This window comes from Pongo pygmaeus, chromosome Y, assembly GCF_028885625.2.
Source record: "Pongo pygmaeus isolate AG05252 chromosome Y, NHGRI_mPonPyg2-v2.0_pri, whole genome shotgun sequence".
In the NCBI taxonomy this organism is placed as follows: Eukaryota; Metazoa; Chordata; class Mammalia; order Primates; family Hominidae; genus Pongo; species Pongo pygmaeus.
Window position 1 is genome coordinate 36,274,756 of NC_072397.2, and position 15,106 is coordinate 36,289,861.

The 15,106-nt window shown below is 37.8% G+C and overlaps 1 pseudogene; it reads right to left on the reverse strand.

The window, feature by feature from the left end:
- LOC129025757 (heat shock transcription factor, Y-linked-like) overlaps positions 1-15,106 on the reverse strand; it is a 29,928-nt pseudogene that overhangs the window by 5,366 nt on the left and 9,456 nt on the right.

The window sequence follows — 15,106 nt, forward strand, 5'->3', positions numbered from 1 at the left end:
GCTTTGAAATATCCATTTGTGTATTCTACAAAGAGTGTTTCTAAACTTTTGAATCAAAAGACAGGTTTAATTCTGGGAGCAGAATCCACACATCACAAAGCAGTTTCACAGATAGCTTGTTTCCAGGTTTTAATGGCAAGATATTCGGTTTTTCAATATAGGCCTTTGTGCACTCTGAAATGTCCCTTAGGCGATGCTACAAAAGGGGTTTTTCCAAACTCCTCTGTCAAAACAAAAATACAACTCTGTGATCTGATTCCACACATCACAAAGCAGTTTCACAGATAGCTTCTTTGTAGTTTTTTTGTGAGATATTATGTTTTTCACTATATACCTCACTGTGCTCTGTAATATTTTCTTGCATATTCCACAAAAATAGTGTTTCCAATCTGCTAAACCAGAAGAAAGATTTAACTCTGTAAGCTGAGTCCTTTCATAACTAAGCAGTTTCACACAGTGCTTCTTTCTAGTTTCTAATCAAAAGATACTCAGTTTTTCACTACAAACCTCAATGTGCTCTAAAACATCTCTTCCACAAAAAAAAGTATCTCCAAAGGAAGGTGCAGTGGCTCATGCATGTAACTCCAGCTCTTTGGGAGGCTGAGGCAGGCAGATCACCTGAAGGCAGGAGTTCAAAACCAGCCTGACCAACATGGAGAAATGCCATCTCTACTAAAATTACAAAATTAGCCAGGCATGGTGGCATATGCTTGTAATCCCAGCTACTAGGGAGGCTGAGGCAGGAGAATCACTTGAGTCTGGGAGACAGAAGTTGCAGTGAGCCGAGATCACACCATGGCAGTCCAGCCTGGGTGACAGGGTGAAACTCCATCTAAAAAAAAAAAAATGTGTTTCCAATCTGCTAAATCAAAATATTTACCTTTGTGAGGTAAATGCAGATGCCACATAGTAGTTTCACATAAATTCTTTCTGGTTTTTATCTAGGGATATTCAGTATTTTACCACAGGCCTTATTGCCCTCTGAAATGTCCTTTCACAATTTCTACAAATACAGTGTTTTCAACCTGCTGAATCAAAAGAAAAGTTTAACTCATCCAAATACACATATCATAAAGCAGTTTCACAGATAACGACTTTCTAGTTTTTATCACAGGATATTTGGATTTTCACTATAGACTTATTAGGCTCCAAAATGTCGCTTGTAGATTCTCCAAAAAAAAAAAAAAAAAAAAAAATCCAATTCCAAACTACTGAATCAAAAGAAAACTTCAACTTTCTGACGTAAATGCAGACATTACAAAGAAGTTTCACAGAGAGCTTCTTTCTAGTTTTCAACACGAGATGATGGTTTTTTCACAATATGCCTCAATAAACTCTGAAATGTCTCTGCAGCTTCTACAAAAAGTGTGTTTCAAAACTGGTGAGTCAAAAGAAGGGGTTGGCTGTATAAGGTGAATGCAGACATCACAAAGCAGTTTCTCAGAAAACTTGTTTTTTTTTTCAGTTTTTACAAGCAATATTCAGTTTTTCACAAAAGACCTTAATGTGTTCTGAAATGTCTCTTCTCAGATTCTCCAAAGAAGTGTTTCAAGCCTGCTGAATCAAAATAAAAATTTAACACTGTGAGCTGAATCCAACATCACAAAGCAGTTTCACAGATACCTTCTTTCTAGATATTAATGTAAGATGTTAGGTTTTCCACTATAGGCCAAGTTGTCTCTGAAATATCCCTTTGCAGATTTTAGAAAAAGAGTGTTCCCAAACTGCTGAATCAAAAGAAAGGTTTAATTTTGTGAGTTGAATGCAGATATCACAAAGCAGTTTCACAGATAATATCTTTTTAGATTCTGTCTTGGGATATTCTGCTGTTCACGATACATCTTACTGTACTCTGAAATATCTTTTAGCGTATTTCACAAAAGGGGTGCTTCCAATATCTGAATCAAAAGAAAGATTTAACTCTGTGAGCTGAATTGAGATATTCCAAAAGAAGTTTCACAGATGGTTTCTTTAAGATTTTATGATGAAATACTCTGTTTTACACTATCAGCCTGGTTGTCTCTGAAATATCCCTTTGCAGATTTTTCAAAAAGTGTGTTTCCAAACTGCTGAATCAACAGAAAGGTTTAACTCTGTCAGCTGAATGACATCACAAAGCAGTTGCACATATAGCTTCTTTTTGTTTTTATTGCAAGATCTTCTGTTTTTTACTATTGGCCTTCCTGTGCTCTGAAGTGTCCCTTCACATATTCTAGAAAAAGAGTGTTTCCACTGAACTGAATCAAATGAAAGGCTTAACATTGTGAGCTGAATACACACATCACAAAGCATTTTCACAGACAGCTTTTTACTAGTTTTCATTGTGGGCTACTAGGTTTTTTACTGTAGGCCTCAATGTCCACCAAAATGTCCCTTTGCAGCTTCTAAAAAAAGTGTTTCCAAACTGCTGAATGAAAAGAAAGGTTTACTTCTGAGAGCTGAATCCAGACATCATGAAGCAGTTTCACAGGTAACTTCTTTTAGTTTTTATCGTGGGATGTTCAATTTTTTACTACAGGCCTCAATACCTTCCAAATTATACAAAATCAAAACCAAAAGAAAAATTTCACTGTGTGAGCTGAAAGCACACATCAGAAAGCAATTTCACAGATAACTTTTTCCAGTTTTTGTCTAGAGATACTTGTTTTTTCATTGTAGGCCTTATTATGCTCCAAAATTTCCCTTCTCTGGTTCTACAAAAAGAGTGTTTAAAACTGCTAAATCAAAGGAGTGGTTTAACATTGTGTGATGAATCCACATTTCACAAAGCAGGTTAACAGATAGATTATTTCTGGATTTTATCATGGGATATTCTGTATTTCACTATAGGCCTACTGTATTCCAAAATGTCCCTTTACAGATTCTACAAAAAAAGTGTTTCCAAACACTGAATCAAATGAAAATTTTAACACTGTGAGCTGAATGGAGACTTCACAAAGCAGTTTCACAGATAGCTTCTTTCTAGTTTTTAAATAGGCTATTCAGTTTTTTTCTTACTGCACTCTGAAATGTCCCTTAGTGGATGCTACAAAAATAGTGTTTTGAAACCACCAAATCAAAGGTAATTTTAACTTTGAGAACTGAATCCACACATCACAAAGCAGTTTTGTAGATGGCTGCTTTTTAGTTTCTATCGTGGGACTTTCTGTTTTTCACTACAGGTTTTACTTTTCTCTGAAATATCTCTTTGTTTATTCTACAAGAAGAGAGTTACCAACCTACTGAATCAAAAGAGAGGCTAAACTCTATGAGCTGAATTGACACATGACAAAGAAGTTTCACAGATAGCTTCTTACTAATTTTTATCATGGGCTATTCACTTTTTCACTATAGGCCTCAATGTCCTCAGAAATATCCATTCACAGATTCTGCAAAAAGAGTTTTTCCAAACTGCTGAATGAAAAGAAAGGTTTAACTTTGTGAGCTGAGTGCACACATCACAAAGCAGACTGACAACTATTCTTCCTTCTAATTTTTATTGTGGGATAATTTGTTTTTCACTACAGTCTTTACTGTGCTCAGAAATGTCTCTACATATCCTACAAAAATGGTGTTTCCAAACTGCTGAATCAAAAGACCAGTTTAATTCTGTGAACTGAATGCACACTTCACAAAGCAGTTTCAAAGATTGCTTCTTTCTGGTTTTTAATCATGGAATATTCACTTTATCTTTATGGGGCTCACTGTGCTCCAAAATTTCTCTTTGCAGATTCTACAAAAAGAGTGTTTTCTAACTGATGAATCAAAATAAGGTTTAAATCTGTGAGCTGAATGCACAGGAAGCAGTTTCACAGACAATCTCCTTCTAGTTTTTATCTAGGAATATTCTGTTTCTCACTGTAGGCCAGATGGTACCCTGAAATGTCCCTTCACAGATTCTACAAAAAAAAGTGTTTCCAAATTGCAGAGCCAAAAAAAACAGTTTAACTTTTTGAACTGAATCCTCAAATAGCAAAATAGTTTCTCATGTAGCTTCTTTCTAGATTTCATCATGAGATGTTCACTTTTTCACTGTAGGCCTAGTGGTCTCAAAATGTGCCTTCACAGATCCTACACAAAGAGCTTTTGCAAACTGCTGAATAAAAAGAATGGTTTAACCTTGTGAGCTGAATGGAGACTTGGCAAACATTTTCACAGACAGTTTCTTTCTAGATTTTATCATGGGATTTTTGATTTTTCACTATAGGCCTTATTGTGCTCTGAAATATTCCTTCACAGATTCTGCAAAAAGACTTTCCAAACCACTGAATTAAAAAACGGTTTAACTTTGTGAGCTGAATCCACACATCACAGTTTTAGTTTTTATTGTGGGATATTCGGTTTTTCACTATGGGCCTTACTATGCTCTGAAATGTCCCTTTGCAGATTCTACAAAAGCACTTTTTCCAAACTTCTGAATCAGAACAAAGTTTAAATTCTGTTAGCTGTATCCACACATCACTAGGCAGTTTCACAGATACCTTCTTTCTAGATATTATTGTGGGATATTCTGCTTTTCTCTATAAGCAAAATGGGATTTGAAATGCTCTTTTGCAGATTCTCCAAACAAAAGTGTTTCCAAGCAGGTGAATGAAAATAAAGGTTTAAGTGTATGAGCTGAGTCCACACGTAACAAAGCAGCTTCACAGATAGATTCTTTCTAGTTTTTTAGTGGGATATACAATTTTCAATTTAGGACTTACTGCACTCTGAAATGTCCCTTCACAGATTTTACATAAACAGTGTTTCTATCCTGCTGAAAAAAAGGAAAATTTTAACTCTAGGAGCCTAAGCCACACAGCATAAAGCCATTTCACGGATAGCTTCCTTCTGGTTTTTATCACAGGGCATTCAGATTTCCACTATAGGCCTCAATGTCCCTTCATAGATTCTACAAAAAGAGTTTCCAAACTGTTGATTCAAAAGTATGGTTTAACTCTTTGAGCTGAATTCACACATCATAGAGCAGTTTTCACAGATAACTTTCTAGTTTTTATCATGGCATATTCAGTTTTGTTAATATTGGCCTTACTCCACTCCAAAATGTACCTTCACAGAATCTATAAAGACAGTGTTTCCAAACTGCTGAATCAAAAGAGAAAAATTTAACCCTGTGAGCTGAATCCACACAAAACAAAGCAGTTTCACAGATAGATTCTTTCTAGTTTTTAATATAGGATGTTAGGTTTTTCACTGTAGGTCTTAGTGTGTTCCAAATTGTTCATTAGCAAATTCTACAAAAAGAGTATTTCCAAACTGCTGAATCCAAAGAAAGGTTTAACTCTGTGAGCTGAATCTGTATAAGCAGTTTCACAGATAGCTTCTTTCTAAATTTCATCATGGATGCTTCTGTTTTCGCTATATGCCTGGTAGGCTCTGAAATGTCCCTTCAGAGATTCTACAAAAAAGAGTTTCCAAACTACAGAATGAAAAAGAAAAGTTAAATCTGTGAGCTGAATGCAGACCTAAGAATAATGTTTCAGATATAGTTTCTTTTTAGTTATTCTCATGGAATATTGATTTTTCACTATAGGCCTTACTGTGCTCCAAAATCTTCCTTAGCAGATTGTACAAAAAGTGTGTCTCCAACATGCTGGAAGGAAAGAGATGTTTAATTCTGTGAGCTGAATCTACACATCATCAATCAGTTTCACAAATAACTTCTTTCTAATTTTTACAAAGGGCTATGTGATTTTCCACTATAGACCTTACTGTCCTCTGAACTGTCCCTTCACAGATTCTACAAAAGAGTGTTTCCAAACTACCAAATGAAAAGAATGGTTTAACTTGTGAGCTGAATCCACATATCACAAGACAGTTTCTCATGCAGCTTCTTTCAAGATTTTATCATGGGATATTCAACTTTTCTCTATAGGTCTCACTATTCTCCAAAATGTTCCTCAGCAGATTGTACAAAAAGGGTGTTTCCAACATGCTGAATCAAAAGAAAAGTTTAACTCTGTGAGGTGAATCAACACATCACAGAGCAGTTTCAGAGTTTCTCTTTAGTTTTTATCATGAAATATTCAGTTTTTTACGTATGCATTACTGTGATCTGAAATGTCCCTTCACATATTCTACAAAAAGTGTTTCACACCTGCTGAATCAAAATAAAAATGTAAGTCTGTGAGCTGAAAGCATTAATTGCAAAGAAATTTCACAGATAGATTATTTTGAAATTTTATCATGAGATATTCTGTTTTTCTCTATAGGCATAATGGGCTCCAGGACGTCCCTTTGCAGATTCTACAAAAAGAGGGTCTCCAACCTGCTGAATTAAAACAATGGTTTAACTCTGTGAATTGTATCCACATATGACAAAGCAGTTCCACAGATAGCTTCTTTACACATTTTATCACAAGATATTCAGTTTTTCACTGTAGGTCTCAAGGTCCTTCTAAGTGTCCCTTTACAGAATCTACAATATGAGTTTTTCCAAACTGCTGAATCAAAAAAAAAGTTTAACTCTGTGAGCTGAATGGAGACAAAGCACTTTCACAGAAAACATGTTTCTTTGCTTCTAGGTATATTTGGTTTTTCACTATTGGCCTTACTGCACTCCAAAATGACTCTTTGTATATTCTAAATGACCCTTTGTAGATTCTAAAATAGGAGTTTCTGATCTGTGGAATCAAAACACAGGTTTACTCTGTGCTGAAATCAAACGTCACAAAGCAGTTTCACAGAAAGCTTCTTACAAATTTTTATTGCGGGATATTTGGTTTTTCATCATAGGCCTTAATGCGCTCCAAAATGTCCCTTCACAGATTCTACAAAAGAAGCATTTCCAAACTGCTGAATTAAAAGAATGGTATAACCCTGTGAACTGAATCCACACACCACAAAGCTGTTTCACAGATAACTTCTTTCTCGTTTTTATCTGAGGATACACTGTTTTGTACCATCAGCCTCAATGGGCTCCTAAATGCCAGTTTGTAGATTCTCCAAAAAGAGTGTTTCCAACATTCTAAATGAATAGAAAGGTTTAAATCTATAAGGTGAATTTTCACATTACAAAGCAGTTTCACCAATGGCTTCTTTCTAATTTTTATCTGGGAATGTTCAGTTTTTCCCCATAGGCCAGAAAGGGCTCAAAAATGTCCCATCGCAGATTCTCCAAAAAAAAGTATCCAACCTGCTGAATCAATAGAAAAGTTTAACTCTGTGAGGTGAATCCACACATCACAAAGCAATTTCACAAATAGTTTCTTTCTAGTTTTTATATGGGGATATTCTGGTTTTCTTCATAGGCCCTAATAGACACCCACATGTGAGATTTTCCAAAAAGTGTTTCCAACCTCCCCAATAAGAAGAAAGTTTTAACTCTATGGGATGAATCCACACATCACATAGCAGTTTCAAAGATAGCTTCTGTCTGGTTTTTGTCTTGGGGTATTCAGTTTTTCCCCATGGGCCACAGTGGGCTTCCAAATTCCCCATTGCACTTTCTTCAAAAACAGTGTTTCCAACCTGCTGAAACAAAAGAAACATTTACGACTGAGAGATAAATTCACACATCACAAAGCAGTTTCACAGAGAGATTCTTTCCAGTTTTTATCTCAGGATATTTGACTTCTCCCCGTAGGCCTGAATGGGATACTAAATGTCCCTTAGCGGATTCCTCAAAATGTGCATTTTCTAACTGCTGAATCAAAAGAAATTTTTATCCCTGTGAGATTAATTCAAACATCACACAGCAGTTTCACAGATAGCTACTTTCTACTTTTTCTGAGGATATTCTGATTTTCCCCTTAGGTCTCAATGGACTGCCAAATGTCCAATTGTAGATTCTCCACAAAGAGCGTTTCCAACCTGCTGAATCCACATAAAGTTTTAAATTTGTGAGTTGAATACACACATCACAAAGTTGTTACACAGGTAGCTTCTTTCTTGTTTTTATCTAGGGATATTCAGTTTTCCCAAAAGGCCTAAGTGGGCTTACAAAAGTCCCTTTGCAGATTCTCCAAGGAGATTGTTTCCAACTTGCTGAACCATGAGCATGAAATGTTCTTCCATTTGTTTGTGTCCTCTTTCATTTTGTTGAGCAGTACTTTGTTGTTCTCCTTGAAGAGGTCATTCACATCCCTTTTAAGTTGGATTCCTAGGTATTTTATCCTCTTTGAAGCAATTGTGAATGGGAGTTCACTCATGATTTGGCTCTCTGTTTGTCTGTTATTGGTGTATAGGTATGCTTGTGATTTTTGCCCATTGATCTTGTATTCTGAGACTTTGCTGAAGTTGTTTATCAGCTTAAGGAGATTTTGGGCTGAGACAATGGAGTTTTCTAAGTGTACAATCATGTGATCTGCAAACAGGGACAATTTGACTTCCTCATTTCCTAATTGAATAACCTTTATTTCTTTCTCCTGCCTGATTACACTGGACAGAACTTCCAACAATATGTTGAATAGGAGTGGTAAGAGGGCATCCCTGTGCCAGTTTTCAAAGTGAATGCTTCCAGGTTTTGCCATTCAATATGATATTAGCTGTGGGTTTGTCATAAGTAGCTCTTATTATTTTGAGATATATCCCATCCATACCTAGTTGATTGATAATTTTTAGCATGTAGGGCTGTTGAAATTTGTCAACGGTCTGTTCTGCATATGAGACAATCATGTGGATTTTGTCTTTGGTTCTGCTTATATGATGGATTACGTTTATTGATTTGCATATGTTGAACCAGGCTTGCATCCCAGGGATGAAGCCAACTGGATTGTGCAGGATAAGCTTTTTGATGTGCTGCTGGATTCGGTTTGCCCGTATTTTATTGAGGATTGTTGCTTCAAAGTTCATCAGGGATATTCGTCCAAAATTTTATTTTTTTGTTGTGTCTGTGCCAGGTTTTAGTATCAGGATGATGCTGGCCTCATAAAATGAGTTCGGGAGGATTCCCTCTTTTTCTGTTGATTGAAATAGTTTCAGAAGGAATGGTGTCAGCTCCTCTTTGTACCTTTGGTAGAATTCAGCTGTGAATCTGGTCTGGACCTGCATTTTCTTTGGTTTGTAGGCTACTAATTATTATCTCCATTTCTGAGCCTGTTAATCATCTATTCAGGGATTCAACATCTCCCTGGATTAGTCTTGTGAAGGTGTATTGCATCTATTCAATTCTTCTCTCTTTTCTCCTTTATTAGTCTTGCTAGTAGTCTATCAATTTTGCTGATCTTTCCAAAAAACCAGATCCTGGATTCATTTATTTTTTGAAGGGTTTTTTTTTTTTTTAATATCTCTATCTCCTTCAGTTCTGCTCTGGTCTTAGTTATTTCTTGCCTTCTGCTAGCTTTTGAATGTATTTGTTCTTGATTCTCTAGCTCTATTAATTGTGATGTTAGCCTGTCAATTTTACATCTTTCCTGCTTTCTCTTGTGGGCATTTGGTGCTATCCGTTTCCCTCTGCACACTGCTTTAAATGTGTCCCAGAGATTCTGGTATGTCTAGTCTTTGTTCTCCTTGGTGTCAAAGAACATCTTTATCTCTGCCTTCATTTCGTTATTTACCCAGTAGCCATTCAGGAGCAGGTTGTTCAATTTCTATGTAGTTGTGTGGTTTTGAGTGCATTTCTTAACCGTGAGTTCTAATTTGATTGCACTTTCATCACAAAGACAGTTTGTTATAATTTCTATTGTTTTAAATTTGCTGAGGAGTGCTTTAATTCCAAATCTGTGGTCAATTTTGGAATAAGTGTGATGTGGTGCTGAGAAGAATGTATATTCTGTTGATTTCTGGTGGAGAGTTCTGTAGATATCTGCTAGGTCCACTTGGTCCACAGCTGAGTTCAAGTCCTGGTTATCCTTGTTAACATTCTGTCTTGTTGCTCTGTCTGATGATGACAGTGGGGTGTTACAGTCTCCCATTATTATTGTGTGTGATTCTAAGTCTCTTTGTAGGTCTGTAAGAACTTGCCTCATGAATCTAGGTGCTTCTGTATTGGGTGCATATATATTTAGGATAGTTAGCTCTTCTTGTTGAATTGATCTCTTTACCATTATGTAATGGCCTTCTTCGTCTCTTTTGATCTTTCATGGTTTAAAGTCTGTTTTATCAGAGACTAGGATTGCAAAACCTGCTTTTCATTTCTTTGTTTGTCTGTTTTCCATTTGGTCTGTAGGTCTTCCTCCATCCCTTTATTTTGAGCCAATGTGTGTCTCTGCATATGAAATGGGTCTCCTGAATACAGCACAGTTGGGTCCTGACACTATCCAATTTGCCAGTCTGTCTTTTAATGGGGGCATTTAGCCCATTTACACTGAAAGTTAATATCATTATGTCTGATTTTGATCCTGTCATTAATATGTTAGCTGGTTATTTTCCTCGTTAGTTGATGCAGTTTCTTCCTAGCAGTTATGGTGTTTGCAGTTTGGCATGCTTTTGCAGTGGCTGGTACCAGTTGTTCCTTTCCATTTTTGGTGCTTCCTTCAGGAGCTCTTGTAGGGCAGGCCTGCTGGTGACAAAATCTTTGAGCATTTTCTTGTCTGTAAGGTATTTTATTTCTCCTTCACTTATGAAGCTTAGTTTGGCTGGATATGAAATTCTGGGTTGAAAATTCTTTTGTTTAAGAATGTTGAATATGGGCTTCCACTCTCTTTGGCTTGTAGAATTTCTGCCAAGAGATCATCTGTTAGTCTGCTGGACTTCCCTTTTTAGGATACCCAAGTTTTCTCTCTGGCTTCCCTTAACATTTTTTCCTTCATTTCAACCTTGGTGAATCTGACAATTATGTGTCTCGGGTTTGATTTTCTTGAGGAATATCTTTGAGGCATTCTCCATATTTCCTGAATTTGAATGTTGGCCTGCACTGCTAGGTTGGAGAAGTTTTCGTGGATAATTTCATGAAGGGTCTTTTCCAGCTTGGTTCCATTCTCCCTGTCACTTTAAGGTACACCAATCAGACGTAGATTTCTTTTTTTTTCATAGTCCCGTATTCCTTGTAGGCTTTGTTTGTTTGTTTTTACTCTATTTTTCTGTAAACTTCTCTTCCTGCACCATTTCATTCATTTTATCTTCTTTCACTGATACCTTTTCTTCCACTTGATTGAATCAGCTACTGAAGCTTGTGCATGCATCACATACTTCTCGTGCCATGGTTTTCAGCTCCATCAGGTCATTTAAGGTCTTCTCTATGCTGTTTATTCTAGTTAGCCAATTGGCTAATCTTTATTCAAGGTTTTTAACTTCTTTGCAATGGGTTCAAACATCCTTCTTTAGCTCGGAGAAATTTGTTATTACCAATTATCTGAAGCCCACTTCTGTCAACTCATCAAAGTCTTTCTCCCTCCAACTTTCTTCTGTTGCTGGGGAGGAGCTTGCATTCCTTTGGAGGAGGAAAGATGGTCTGAGTTTTAGAATTTTCAGCTTTTCTGCTCTATTTTCTCCCCATCTTTGTGGTTTTATCTACTTTGGTTTTTGATAATGGTGACCTTCAGAAGGGGGTTTGGTATGGATGTTCTTTTTGTTGATGTCGATGCTATTCCTTTCTGTTTTTTAGTTTTCCTTCTAAAATCCAGGGCCCTCAGCTTCAGCTCTGTTGGCCTTTGCTGGAAGTCCACTTCAGGCCCTGTTTTCCTGGGTATCACCAGCGGCAGCTGTAGAAGAGCAAATACTGCACAACAGGAAACATTGCTGCCTGATCCTTCATCTGGAAGCTTTGTCTCAGAGGTGGACCCAGCTGTATGAGACTTCAGTCACTCCCTACTTGAAGGTGTCTCCCAGTTAGGCTACTCAGGGTTCAGGGACCCACTTGAGGAGATAGTCTGTCCATTCTCAGATCTCAAACTCCATGATGGGAGAATGACTACTCTTTTCAGAGCTGTCACACAGGGACTTTTATGTCTGCAGAAGTTTCTGCCTCCTGTTATTCAGCTATACCATGCCCCCAGAGGTGGAGTCTACAGTAGCAGGGAGGCCTCATTGAGCTGCAAAGGGCTCCACACAGTTTGAAGTTCCCAGCTGCTTTGTTTACCTACTTAAGCCTCAGCAATGGTGGACGCCCTTCTCCCAGCCTTGCAATTGCCTTGCAGCTTGATCTTGGACTGCTTCTCTAGCAGTGAGCAAGGCTCTGTGGGTGTTGGACCCCCTGAGCCAGGCACAGAATGTAATCTCCTGGTGTGCCATTTGCTAAGACTGTTGGAAAAGTGCAGTACTAGGATGAGAGTGTCCTGATTTTCCAGGTACCATCTGTCATGTCTTCCCTTGGCTAGGAAAGGGAATTTCCTGACCCCCTATGCTTCTCAGGTGAGGCAATGTCCCTCCCTACTTTGGCTCGCACTCCATGGTCTGCAACCACTGTCCAACAAGTCCCAAAGAGATAAACCCAGTTCCTCAGGTGGAGATGCAAATATCACCTGTCTTCTGTGTCACTCTGGGAACTGTAGACTGAACCAGTTCTTATTCGGCCATCTTGGATCAGTCCCTCACTTCTTTCTAGTTTTTAAATGGAGATATTTGGTTTTTCACCATAGGCCTCAATGGGCTCCCAAAGGTTTTATTGCAGATTCTCCTAAAATAATGTTTTCAACCTGCTGAATCAACAGAAAGCTTTAACTCTGTGGAATAAATCTGCAACTCACAAAGCAGTTTCACAAATAGCTTCTTTCTATTTTTTATCTCTTGAAATTTTGGTTTTCTGCATAAAGCTCAAAGGGCTCCCAAATATGACTTCACAGATTCGCCAAAAAGAATGTTTCCAACCTGCTGAATAAAAAGAAAATTTTAATTCTGTGACATGAATCCACATATCACAAAGCAGTTTCACAGATAGCTTCTTTATGGTTTTCACCTGAGGATATTCAGTTTGTCTCCAAGGACTCAATGGGCTCGAAAATTCCCTTTGGAGATTCTTTAAAAAGAGTTTTCCCAACTTACTGAATTAAAAGAAAGGTTTAACTCTTTGAGGTGAATCCAAATATTACAAAAGAGTTTCACAGATAGCTTCTTTCTAGTTTCTATCTGGGGATAGTTTGTTTTTCAGCATATGTTTCAGTGAGCTCCAATATGTGACTTTGCAGATTCCACAAAAACAGTGTTTACAACCTGCTGAATGAAAAGAAAGGTTTAACTCTATTAGATGAATCTACACATCAAAAGTAATTTCACAGAGAGATTCTAATTTTTTCTGAAGATACTTGTTTTTTTCCCAGAGGCCTCAATGGCCTTCCAAATGACTTTATGTGGATTCTCCAAAAATACTGTTTGTAACTTCTGAATCAAAAGACAATTTTAACCCTGTGAGATGAACCCCCATATCACAAAGTAGTTTTTCAGATAGCTACTTTCTAGTTTTTATCTGAAGATATTCAGTTTTTCCTCGTACACCTCAATGCACACTCAAATGTTTCATGACAGATTCACCAAAAAGAGTGTTTCTAACCTGCTGAATCAAAAGAAAGTTTTATCTCTGTGAGATGAATCCACACATCAGCAAACAGTTCCACAGATAGCTTGTTCATAGTTTTTACCTGTGAATATAAGGTTTTTCCCCATAGATTTCAATGGGCTCCAAAATGTTCCTTCATGAATCACTTTCCTTGCATGATAATCCAAAATGGCTTTTGGAGCCGTGTCTTGCAAATGGGTGACAAAATCTGGATAAGGCTCCCTTGGAACCTGTGGAACTGAGTAAAAAGAAGGGTAAGTAGTACCAGGGTTATGAATTTTTTCCCAGGCTCTTAGGTATATAGTTCTTAGCTGATCAACAGGTTCAACACCCATTACCATCAGTTGATTTCCAGTACCTCATGCCTCTCCAAATCCAAGCAACAGATCAGATGTGATATTAATGGGAGGTTGTGCTTGAGCATTTCTGCATGCCTAATTTATTGTTTCATCCATCCACCAAGTTTCAAATTAGAGAAATTGAGAGGGAGACAGGGTGGATCAGGCTAATAACTGATAATAATCCATAGATATTAAATGTTGGTTATAAGCCACAGATTGTAATAAGGAATGAACATAAGGATAATTTGGCCCATATTGTCCAATTGCTTGCCTTAAGTCTTTTAATATTTTAAAATAAAATAGCTCCCACTGTGCTTGAGTATGTTCTCTGACCTTTTCAGCTGGCAAAATAATTAGTAAAAACTGCCAAGCATCCAAATCCCCCATTTCTTGTGTCGGGAGAAGGGTTGCCTGGATTACCCCTGAGTCATAATTAGTATCTGGGCTAGCTCACACAATTTCTTTACCATAATTAACAGGTGTACAAGCCTGGATCATTCCCTACTGTAATTGGCTGTTGGGCAAGCGTGCAGCTTCCTTTCACCACAGTCAATGGTGGGGCATGCAACATTGGGAGTGGCAAGATGCATCTCAGGCTTCCTTTCTAGAAATTCATAAGGCTGAGGAAGGGGTGACCATTCCAGGCCTTCCCCTAAAGGCACAGTAGGTGGTAATATTTCTGCAGTAGGTGGAACTGTTCCTTTCATAAGTTTTTGGAGATTAGTATGTATACCTTCCCATTTCTCCCCCTTTTTAAACCTAGACTGTGATGGTTCCCTTTGCTCATCATCAGACTTCTGATTATTAAAATTTTCTGTGTCATCCTGAAACTCCTGTTCCTTCCTCCTCAGTGGGGAAGCACTTCAGTGCTGTTTTAATTACCAACCACAATGACCAAGTTGAGAAAGGAATATTGTGGCTCTCTCATGCTAATTTTAAGTCTGATCCAACCTTATACCAATCTTTTACATGCCTGGTTCCATATTCCATGAACCAAGGAGAATACTCTTCTATGAGATGGAACAAAGATGTGAGATTTCAGATACTCACAATTGCCCCACTGTAGCACAATAACTGTGTCAACAGGCATAAGTAATTAGCCAACTTACTTTCAGCCTGACCCAGATTTTCCTGAGGTTACCATGGAATTCTCCACAGAGCCTGAAGTGAAAACCTACGTGGGTGTCCTTTGTCAGTCATGCTCCACTTTCCATGCTCTGGCATTTCTTCACCGTATTATTGTAGAGATTACAGGGAGACCTGTGTTGGGTGCCAGATGTTGGGGAAACAAGCCCCCTCCTACCCAGTGGGTACCCTGACTCTGGTGGAGAAAAAAAGAGTTAGGCAGAGTAAGTGTTTAAAAGGTGGGTCTAGGGGATTGGAGCATTGAAGGATTCCTCATAGCCTGGAGCCC